We start from the raw sequence: 12,629 nt of genomic DNA, 5'->3' as shown, positions 1-12,629 counted from the left end.
AAGTAGTCATTTTCACTTAGTGAAGAGTTTTAAAATTTTCAAGAAAAACTGACTTTTGCTGAATTGATGAAATCAAGCAGTAATTTTGGTGTCTTGGGAAAGAAGGTAAACAGGGACTCAGGTAATCTAAGAGGTTACCCAGTTACTACTTGCTTGCACCAAGGTGAACTGAATGTCTTACTCTATGAAATGGATCTTATTATAATTTCATATTTTAAAAACAGTGTTGGTCTAAATCATGTCTAAAGTGTTTCTAATGCTTTATGTTTTTATATCAATTTAAAGTTAAATTGAATTTCTTATGAGGTAGTCTCCAGAGAAATCCTTGGTTTGAATTCCTTTCTGGCAAATATTACTATTTTGGATCAGGCTTGAATACAACTGAGGGTGAACTTTTTTTTAACACTTAATCTGCTCTCTCTAAGTTTATTTTAATTTTTATAATACCCCAACCTTTGACAGTCTCAGATACCAGTGTCCTCAAGCTGTTCTGACCAGGTAGCCTCATGACCTTTTGAGATGGCAGCATCCTGATAAACCTTAAAATAATCACAATCTCTCTTACACAGGGCTGGTTCCTGTCTCAATCCTCAATTCTTGTATAAATGGAAGTTACCATCAACCTGTGCTTTAGATCCTAAACCACAAACTATTACTCTTAAATTTAGAATAAGACCTCAAGCTGTATTGTTTTTGACTTTTGCACACTGTATTTGAAATCAAAGGCATAAATACTTCATCTAATAAAACTATATCCAAATTAGGCCCAGACTTCCAAACCTCTAAAATCGCTTTCTTTGATACCTCTAGGCCAGATGTTTGCTAGCAATCCCATCTCATCCCAGCAAACACACTATCTTCATAGTCAGTCTTCTTTCTCTCTCCCTCCCTCCTTTCCTTCCTTCCATCCTTCCTTCAGTTCTCTCTCTCTCACACACAGAGACGCACACACACACCACTACATGTGGTGGCATTCACATGTGTGGGACATTCTCCGTGCTCTTCCGTGCTCTTTTAATTTTATTTATTAATTTATTTATGGCTACGTTGGGTCTTCATTGCTGTGTGTGGGCTTTCTCTAGTTGTGGTGAGCGGGGGTTACACTTCATTGCAGTGTGCATACTTCTCATTACAGTGGCTTCTCTTGTTGCGGAGCATGGGCTCTAGGCGTGCAGGCTTCAGTAGTTGTGGCACACGGCTCAGTAGTTGTGTGCTGTTTTTAGCTCCACCGCTCACTCTCTCACTTAAGAAAGCACATCAGCATTAATGTAAATGAGTGATGGTGTCAATAGGAAAACTGCAATGACTGTCTAATTTGTAAAGAACAAATTGTTTGAAAATTGTAGTGTGTATCTATTGTAACGTCTCCTGAATCAGGTAAACTTTTTCACTAGGTAACAGTGTGACTCCCCAGAGTGATACATCCAGTCACTCTAGCCCAAATCCGTGAAAGCATCCTTAATCCCTCCCACTGCATCTGCCTCCAATCCATCAGCCATGCCCTTAGCAATCCCTACCTCCAAGGCTGCCATCATAGTCCTTGCCACTGTATCTCTTGCCTAGGTCACTTAATTATCCTCGCTCAGTAGGCTTCTCACTTCCATTCTCACTCTGCAGTAGCTCAGTCTCCACACAAAGTAAGAATGATCTTCTAAAGACTAATACTAGTTGAGACATTGCTAAATAAAACCATAGAATTAAACGCAGACATCCCCCCACCTCTGCTAAGTCTTTGCATAGCCAGTTCCTGTTTATCTCTTGAGTGCATTCTATAGCTTCTCCCCTTTGCTCACTAGGCTCAGCTGCCCTGCTCTGTTTTCTCTGAGAAAACATGGAGGCTTTGCTTGGCTTAGTGCTTTTGCCCTTCAGTGAGTCTGATTCATCAGGCTTGGCACATGGCTGGGCTCCTTTGCAGGCTTAGCTTACCTACTTATCCTCCATCCACTGCTTCTCCTCATTAATTCCCATCACATAAGTGTGTTTACTTTTTTTACAGCATTCAGCAGACACTGAACTTACTTTTTAAATTTATTTACTTTGTGTTCATTTCACAGTAAAATGCAGATTTCCAAGGGCAATACCGTGCCTTTCTTTTTCACTTCTGTATCCACTGCATCCAGACTAGTACATGACCAGAAGATAATCAATGATATTTATTGAATTGTTGATCCATATTTCTAACAATATGAGAAATCCAAGTCCATGTACCAGATATCCATTTTATATTGTTAAGCATGTTTTACATGTTCTATAGTGATACAATTTTACAGTTACATAGCCTGTAACATACATAAAGTAGGATGACACAATGGAAAGAACATGAATTTCAGCATCAGACAAAACTAGATTTAAATTTTAGCTCTAGTCACCATCTGAAGTGAACGTTTTTAGTTTTAGAAGTCAGGATAGTGTTTAAATTTGGGAAGAGAGAGAGGGTAGTGATTGGAAAGGGTAATGAGAGGGGTTTCTGGGAGGTTTGTAATGCTTTATTTCTTCATTTGGATAGTGGTTAAACAAGTGCATTGACAATTCATTGACTTGTAAGCTAAGGTGATTTTCTAAATCATATATATTACATAAATTATATATATGTAATTCTACATATATTATGTATTCCTATTATGCATATAATTATACATAATTAATTCTATATATAATCTTTAAATTAAAATATGTATAAGGTAGTGAATTTCTGGGTCCAAGGGTCTGAAACATTGTTAAGTTCTTGACCCTTACTGCCAAATTTTCCTTTGGAAATTATTGTTGGTGTGCAGGCCCATCATTATCTCATTCATTTACTCAACAAATGTTAACTGTTTACTTACCCATCACCATTATTGACGGACCCTTGACAACTCAGAATCCTCTTATGAAAGTATATCTTTATTACTTAATAGCGAAATATGTAACATGTTTTGCTTTTTTATAATTAGTGAAGTGACATGATTTTTAATATTTTTCCACTGAAATTTGTTGCCTTGTTAATTATCCATTCACACTGTGCTAAGTTTTATTTTGAGGTTGCAAGTTCTTTAAGTATTAATTAATAATTCTTGTATTAAGTATCATCCCTGATTTTCCTTTTTATGATAGGATGAGGACTCTGGGGAAAGGCTGTGGATCCGTAAAACTGCCACCAAATTTCTCCTGTCCCTCTCCCAATTACACTGTCACTTTTATATAGCAAAGATTGGAAGGGGGTGTACTAAAATCTTGCTGGAAACATGACGGTACAAATACAGATAATTTGAATTTTCTTCTTCATATATATAGTGTTTTTTTTTTTTTTTTACTTTTCCAAATTTAACATGTATAGGGTTTTAATTTTAAAAATAAATAAAACCTAAGACAGTTAATACAGAATTTGGTACGTAGAATATGTTATTTTTTTCTACATATCACTCTTATTTTCTTCTTTTATTACTCTTTCTTTCCTTGCTAAATCTTTTCCATGCTATAAAAAATCTAGGATGCCTATAGTATATACTTTCTTTGAAATTTCTTTATGGGGAATGTGTGTTCATCTTAGAAGACAGATGTAGAAATCTAATAGAATGAGGACCATAAATCCTTGGTGGCTTAGTAGTAGTAGGAATAACAGTAACAGTACTAATAGTACTGCATGCCCTTTGAGAAGCTGTTGCTGGACATTTTTAAACTGTAAATTGATGATGGTGACTGTTGTTGAGATGTTTGAAAATATTTATTGACTAATTGGTGTCAGTCAGTCTTCTAAGCACTGTGTGTGCTTCATCTCATTTAATACAACATACCTACATTGTAGATTTTAATGTTATCCCCATTTTACATAAAAGGAAATAAGGCTTTGTATAGTTTGTGTAATTTGACCTAAGACACCAGGTAGTAAATGGTGAACCTGGGATTCAAACTGACTGAAATCTGATCCCAGGTACAAGCATTTATGAGGGACAAGTACAAGGAATGATTGTGCCATTTACAATGAGCATGGCAGGCCCAGGGGTGGATGAAAAGTTCCTGCCCTCAAGGACCTCACAGTCTCCTAGTGGTACCAGATGAACATAATAGTCATTTTAACACAGTTTGATGAAGGATGCTATTCCAGAGGGAAGCATAACACTGTGAGAGCATATAGGGGCACATCTACTCCATGTTAATGCTGAATATTTTTTCTTACACCCCCCCCCCCCCGCAAAAAGTGCCTTTTCTCATTACGAAAGCAATCTAGATTCAATGAAACATAATCCAAATATCCATATAGATAAACTGAAGACAAATTTAAAACAAATAAATGAAAAGTTTATAAAGCTATCACTTAGGATAGTATTTATTATCCTTTCAGACCTTTATCAACATAATTTTACAAAACTGGAATCACAGAGCACACACTCTGTGGTAACCAAGGCTTCCATGGCTAAGCTTTACCACATGTTGCTTCCTTAGCCTAGAAGATTCTTCCTTTTAAACTTCACCAGTCAAATTTCTATTGCTTCTATGCTGTTACTTATCCTCAAAATTAACTACTCTGTTAAGTTCATTTATACTATAGTCAATATTTTTCATCTTTGTATTTATTATAATTTTATAATTAGATTAAAGGTACATATTTAAGCAGAGATTTTTGTATTTATTTCTAACTCTCCCTTAATGAGTATTTCGTTCATAGTATGTCATAGTGACACATGTTGGAAAAGTGATCACATATTAATAGCCTCATAACACTGAGTGTTTTAAGTTCAATGATGGGAGATTTTCCTGAAGATAAAGAACCACTTGATAAATATTAGTTGAACTAATGATACATTATAAACATAATTTATTTTTCCAACCTCATCTTTTAAAAAGTCTGAAAAGTATTTATTGTATGTTTATACCATAAATTATTAATCCCTTACAGTTTAGCAGCTGCCTTGTTGATATTTTTTCATGATCATTCATGCTGCAGCAATAAAAACATCATACTTTTTACCCCCCAAAATAAGTGCCTAGATATAGAATTGTTATATATAAAAAATTTACCTTTATAAGACTATTGACAAATAAAACAATAATAGAACATAATAGAATAACTCTCAGAGATCAATATAATATTCAGGACAGGCCATTTATTCAATCATTTGCATTTGTTTGGTCCCCTGAAAAAGCAGTCATCTCTAATTGTATTTTTATCAGCTACTTTTCCCTGTTTTTTTTCTGTTTTTGTTGTTGATGTCCCACTTTGGTCAAAAGTACATAGATTATCCAAAGTCAATTAGTTCAAAAGTGGGAAGAGTGGTAAAGAAATAGACTCAGTTATTAATGATGATTTATTTAAAACATGACATATTAGGGCCATCCTTATGTTTTGAAAGTATAATCTAACTTTTCTTATACCACATTATTTGGAGTCAATCTATAAATCTTGAGTGCTTGGTATTGATTTTATTTAGCATTAAGATAGTGTTTTTGCATATGTGACAACTTAAAAGCAGAGGTTTGAGTACAGTTATGAATTATTATAATTCAATTATCATAAATTAAATGGTGTCACTTACTACTTATCTTGCTTTATTATTAACTCATGCTCTGGTTGTACAACTATAAATATAATTCAGGAACACTTTTATCTATGCCACCTAATTTTATACCTAAAGGATTCTTCAAGACTTAATCACTTTAGAAGTGTAATTATGTGGTAGAGGTTGCTAATTGACTCTCAGAATTCCAACATTCTTTTCCTCTTTAGTAATAAAACTGTAATATTATTTGGGATGACAACGAGCCCTGTTAAGAGACTAGATTTCTATAGCTTCCTGGAACTTAGGTGTAGCTGTATAACTAAATTTTGTCATATTAAATGTAAGGAAAAGCATTGTCTATGACTACTGATAATTCTCCCTTTCCCTTTATTTCTACCACTTGTTTGCCTTGAGCTAAAGCAGTCACCTTTGATAATGAGAGGATGTTTAAAGTGCTTGTGAGCTTGCCAACAATGGAGCCCACAAACCAGTCCTGAACTGTCTATATCTGGATTTGATTTTACAAGAAAGTATAATCCTTTGTTTTTGAGCCAATTTTATTTGGTATGTTTTATGCATACAACCAGATCTAATCCTAAATAAAATATATTTATATTTATCCCAAGTATTCAGACTATACTCAGAAACAAGATTGACAGTTTTACTGTTCATTGTCTATGGAGTGTCTGTGAGTTTCTCAACTGAAAATCCTAAAGTAGAGGAGACAAAATCTGTCTGTTGCCTAGGATGGCTGTTCTGATAGGAGATCCCAACAAAGTCAATGTTTTTCTTTCACTAAGTAGTCCTTGTTTCAAGTATTTATTACTGTGTAACAAATTACCACCAACCCTTGGATTAATAAAACCTGTTTATTATCTCATAGTTTCTGTAGGTCAGGAGTTGGGCATGGCTTTGATGGGTTCTCTGCTTCAGTATCTCATCTGAAAGCTGCAGTCAAGGTGCTGGCCATGGCTGCAGTCTAACTTAAGTTAAACTGGGGAGGGAATGCTTCCAGGCTGAATGAGGTCTTAGCTCTTTGTTGGCTGTCAGCCAAGGGCTGCCCTCATTTTATGGCTGGTTGTTAACACAAGGCCACCCTTGCTCCCTTACCACATGGACTTCCCCAATATGGCCACTGACTTTATCATAGCCAGCAAGAGGGAGCATCTCTAGTAAGACAGATGTTAAAACCTTATGTAGCATAATCACTGATGTGACATCCTGTCACTGCACCTTTGCCATATTCTGTTGTTAGAAGTGAGTCACATGTCCCACACACAAGAAACAGGAGGGTATTGCACGAAGGCGTTAGTACTAGGAGGCAGGGATAAATGGGATAGTCTGTATGCCACAATCCTCTGAAACACTTAAAAAAATTATACATGCCATATTTCTACTTACCTTTAATACTTATCAATCTAAGTTCTTTTGCAGAATCTTATTTTGCAATAATTTCTGTGAATTGTTATTATTTCCCAAGGAATCATAGAACCTCACCTGGCTTTGGAACAATCTGCAAAATATAAAATATACTTTTCGGGCTTCCCTGGTGGCGCAGTGGTTAGGAGTCCGCCTGCCGATGCAGGGGACGCAGGTTCGTGCCCCAGTCTGGGAGGATCCCACATGCTGCGGAGCGGCTGGGCCCGTGAGCCGTGGCCACTGAGCCTGCATGTACGGAGCCTGTGCTCCGCAGCGGGGGAGGCCGCAGCAGTGAGAGGCCCGCGTACCGCAAAAAAAAAAAAATATATATATATATATATACACACACATATATATATATATATATATATATATATATATATATATATATATATATATACACTTTTCAATTCATTCAGCCAAACCACCACAGATCTTAAGTCATTCTGATCTGAGTATGTATCTCTGTTGTTTACCATTGAATCAGCTCAAGGAAAAGAGAAAATCCCCCTTAAATTGACTGTATCTATTTTAAGACAAATAGTAAATGTTTATAGTGTGCTGTATGAAAAAAATAATATACACATTTTCCTGCTTTATTGTTCTACAATGAAATTAAGTATAAAATATATGAGAAGAGAAATACTTTGCAAAAAAGTTTACAACTATACACTGAAGTTAATAGTGGGAGTCAGATAGAAGTTTACTTTTGTTCCTGAATGAACACTAAACATTTAAATCAGGACATGAAATATTATATAAGAAATATGTATTTTCTAGCACAGTTCCCAGATTTTGAATCCTGGTTTCTGAATATTCCTTGGCATGTTTTAAATTTATGAAAATGTGTTACCCATTTAGAAAATTGGTGATAATTAGAAAAAAAAGGATTAGGGTTGTATAAAACATTGGCAGGGTAGAAATAGAGAGGTTTGCAATGCAGCTTTGACAGAGATAAGGAAGGCTGAGCCAAAGATACTGCGGATTTAGGACTGCATTCCTCTAGGGGAGGGAGCTGATCGGTCCCTGAACTTCACTGCTGGAATCTGCTAAGATCTGTCAGGAGGCAATATATTATAGTGTTTACAAGGGCACATTCTGTGAAACACTGAGTTCAAATTTTCACTATAAATTTACTTGCTGAATGACTATGGCAGGATCATTTATTTGAGCCTCAATTTTTTCAACTGTAAATTGAGATTAAAATTGATACCTCTCAGGGGTGTTGAGTATTCAATCAGATAGTATTGATAAAGTGTCAAATCAGTTCCATAAATGATGTATAATTGTAAAGCTAAAAGAGATAACTGTGTGTTTTTATGTATATGTGTTTATTTGTGTGTGTGTGTTTGTGTGTGTGTATTTTGGATAGGTATGGATGGTAAATGGAAAATCATCCCGGAGTATTGCTCCTATAGTTAACTAGTAACATACTTAGCAAGTTTATTTTCTTTTTAATGTTGAAGTTCATTATCCTGGATCTCCTAAAGCTGGTAAAAGACCAGAAACAAGAGTCTGCCAATTGGATATTGTATTTGAAGTGCCCAGCACATTTATTGGCTCATAGTAGGCCCTCAATAAATACAAATTCCCTTCTTAACTATCCTGAGTCCATTACTGAAATTCAATAAAATATCTCTGTATACAAATGCTTTTAATTTTATAAAGTAAAACTTTTTTTGTCCTCAAAATGCACTTTTTCCTTGGGAGAATCACAGTCTACTTTACTGTTACAGTAAAGCTTGCTTATGGATGAAAATATGAGATGATGTTCTTTGTGGGAAGAATGTTTGAAATTAAATTTTATGGAAAATCCCATAAATCTATGAATGATGAAGCTTATAACTTGAATATTAGGTGACATTCTACTTTCCAAATTCTTCTAAGAACATTTTAAAGTATATTTATTAGAAGCATTTGAATTGTTATTTTAAATGACACTTTGCATCACCTTATCCCAATTGCTAAAAACGAACCTCAAATTTTATAGAAACCAGAATCTGATTAAACCTGCTCCTGAAAGCTGTTTCTCTACATTGTAAAATTTCATTAGCATTTTAGACTTTGAAAACTCATTCAATAGTGTTCATTTATTCTTATCTTTCTGGTCTTCGTGTGTTATCAAGTATATTATTTTAAAAGCATTTTATACTGCGATTAAATTATTTCTGTCTTAATTCATTTGTAACAAGGATGGTGTAATCTTTTAATTTTATAAGTATGTATTATCCGTTAACTGCAAATATCAGTAATAACAAAGAATGTGTCTATTTGGAATTAAAAATAAAATTGGAGCTGCTTTCTAGCATGTTTATTTTCTATCAATATTTATATAGAATATACCTGAGAATATACCTGAGAACAAACTTTCAACCTGGATGCCGAGGTATGGAAGAGGTATGCTAAGTATATGGTGCTTGTAAAATTAGCAATATCTGTTGCATACAGTGGATGTGGTAGCATATGATAATAAATATGTGAAGTGATTGTAGTATTTGAAGAATGACATAAGAAACATGAGAAATCTACTCTCATTTAACTAAATCTTGAAAAATATTGGGAAAAAATAAAGCCATATCTGAAGAAATAATTAAGCAAGAATTCTTTTAGGTAGCTATGCATGTGGAAATTGCCCTAAATTTGTAATCGGTAGTCATGAGTTGCATCCCTGATTTTCTTCTTTCTACCTGAGTGAAAGTAGCAAATCACTGAACACCTCCAAGTCACAATTTCTTTAGCAGCAAGATAGGGTATTAATACTCACTTCACATAGTTGTTATAAGGCTTAAATTAGACAACGTGAAACCCCATTGTAAATCGCTGGACAAATGTTACTCATTATTAAAATGTATATGAAAGTACATTGTCAAATATGAAGCACTGTATTATTATTGAAATGCAGCATACAGTTTTTTCTATAATAGTATTATTGGAATATATGTTTACTTATTCATCAAACAGTAGTCCTCATAAGACATATCTGTTTTGCAGTTGTAAAAAGGTACTAGTAATTCTTAGATATTTCTATCTATTGCTTATTATTCTTATTAACTATGATACTAAGAATATAATTGACATAGGTGAGGTCTATACAGATGCTATTCATGGCAGGGAAATTTGGATGAAATCTGGCCAAATACAAAATATGAAATTAGTAAACCGAGATCTTCTAAATAGTGGTTAGATTCTTTAAGTGTATTTGTTTTTCAGGTGATTACTTTCTCTTGCTAAAGGATTATTAGCTTGCTTCCAGCTGGTTGTTCTTACTAGTAATTCTTCTAGTAAGCAAGTTTCTCAATTGCTCTCTTCAAGTTTCAATTAGTTCCGGGTTGGAAGACTTTATTTCTCTTGGCCTAATTGCCAGTAGAGAAATGGTAGAAGTTAGCTGGAACTAACCAGATGGAGAAACAGTATACAAGATACGTATGGGGAAAAGGGCAAGAGAAATATTAATAAATGTTTCTCATTCTTTTCTTAATGACCCATAATTAACATAGGAATATGCATAATTTTCCCATTTTGTCTGTTATTTCCCCTAATTTTTAAAAATTAATCTCTATTGTATAGAAGGTTTGTATGTGGAGTATATTGAGTGAAAGACTTTAGATTCAAATACTGATTCAGACACTGGAAACATGAGCAAGATGTAACTACTTTGAATTTGTTCTTCAATAATTAAATGGGAAGAAGTAATATTTACTGTTGAGTATTCATTGAGATACTCTAGTCATGTTTTAAATAAACACTCCCCACCATTATGCCAAGGACACTAATAATCTCTGTGTCTCTTCAGCTAAAGGATGTATTTTAGTGTTCTTCTGAAATTTGACCTCTCATCAGCATTTGATTGAACCGATCATTCCTTTCTTCACAAAACACTCTTCTATTAGCATTTATAACACAATGCTTTTCCTATTTTTCCTCTATTTCTTAAGTCACCTCATCTCATTCTCAGGAGTCATTAAAATTAACCCAGAGAATAAACAGAGTTTCTAGGGTCTCTCTTTCTTTCCACTCTGTTGCCTCTCCTGAGGCAATTTCATCCTTTTCCTTGTTATCATTTATCATCCATGTAATAATGACTCATCAATGTATATCACCAGACCAGATCTCTCCTTTGAGCGCCAAACCTATGTATGTATATATCCAACTACCTACTCAAAATTCTCGTTCCTCTAGAATGTTTCAGTCTCATCTCAAATTCAGTATGTCCTAAGACCAAACCCCTGATCTTATAAATACTCTCTCGCATGTAAAGAACTAGGCAGTAATCAAGCATGATTTCTTGTTTCTAATCTAGCATTTCCCATCTTGGTGAGTTTTACCACCTTCCATGTAAGCACAGAAGTCTGAGCCTAAAAATGATCAATACTGGCTTCTCTCACCTTACATAGTTATTCCATTATCCAGTTCTAACAATTTTACATCTTCAACACATTTCCTATTTATATGCTTCTCTGTCGCCACCCCCCTAGTGCAAGCTTCTGTTTTCACCTGTCCAGTCTATAGCAATATCCCACGACCAGGTCTCCTAGTGTCCAAGCTGTTCTTCAGACTGAAACTGCTATTCTGGTCTCAGAATAAAAATCTGATACTGTCACACTCCTTAATAAATTGATTGAAATCCCTTTATTGCCTCCCCATTGTTCTTAGAAAAAAGTCTAAAGAACTGTACTTAGTGATGCAGAATCCTTGCCCAGCTGCCACTCCTCTCTGGTGTCACTCTCTCTTGGTGTCTCACTGCTCTCCAGTCTTAAAGGTTTTCTTTTATTTTCTCCTGCCACAGGGCCTTTACACATATTGTATTTAGCCTTCAGAATGCTCACCAACCTCCCCCTCTCCTGCTTATATCTTGTTCATCCCTTCAGAACTGGCTCAAGTACCTTTTTTTCAGGAAAGCTTGACCTGATACTCCTGTGTCTTTCGGTAGGTTGAAACTATCATATACAATACCCCCTTCCCTCTTTAGACGCTACTCAGTCTCAGTTTGTAATTGTGCCCCTTTTTCTGTGATTATTTTAATAATGTCTGTCTCTATACGCAGAACTTAAGCTCCTTGAGAAGAGTAACCATTTCTGTTCTCACTCTGCAGTACTCAGAGCGTGATAGCCTAAATAAATATTTTAATCACATTGTTGCTAAAGGTAAAGAGCTCTACAGTGTCTAGACTTATTATAAAACTGTTATTTTAGGCCTGTGCACCTATTTGTTTTTGTCCACATCTACTTTCTCAATTTACATCAAGTTGATTGAGAAGTTATTTTGTGAGGTATGTTTTAATAATAATATAGTTTATATACATTTCCTTGGAGAAGCACTCATGCACCTCGGATAAATATGATTTATATGTAATTCTTTTCTGTATCTTCAATTCACCTTACTTTAAAAGAAGACATTGAAAAGCAAAAGTACCTTGACTTGTATTACACCCATAATGTTAAATGGAAATGAAGTACCATTACGCTGCCTTGTCCTTTAGGGTCTATTGGAGCATGAAATCAATACCACCATTAGCTCAAGTACAATCAAATATTCTTTCCAATTTCTGCCACTAGCTGTCACCTGCATTTGTAATTTCATGACATTTTAATTTCACACACTTTCTCTTTGCACATTTCTGCAAAATTCACACTACCATCTAGAATTATCAAAGGGTCACTGCCGAGGTGAGTAAGATTAAACTTCAAATAAAAGATATGACTTAACATAATGGGAGCATGATTATCTCTCTTT

Source organism: Pseudorca crassidens, chromosome 5 (assembly GCF_039906515.1).
Source record: "Pseudorca crassidens isolate mPseCra1 chromosome 5, mPseCra1.hap1, whole genome shotgun sequence".
In the NCBI taxonomy this organism is placed as follows: Eukaryota; Metazoa; Chordata; class Mammalia; order Artiodactyla; family Delphinidae; genus Pseudorca; species Pseudorca crassidens.
This window is presented reverse-complemented; position numbering follows the sequence as displayed.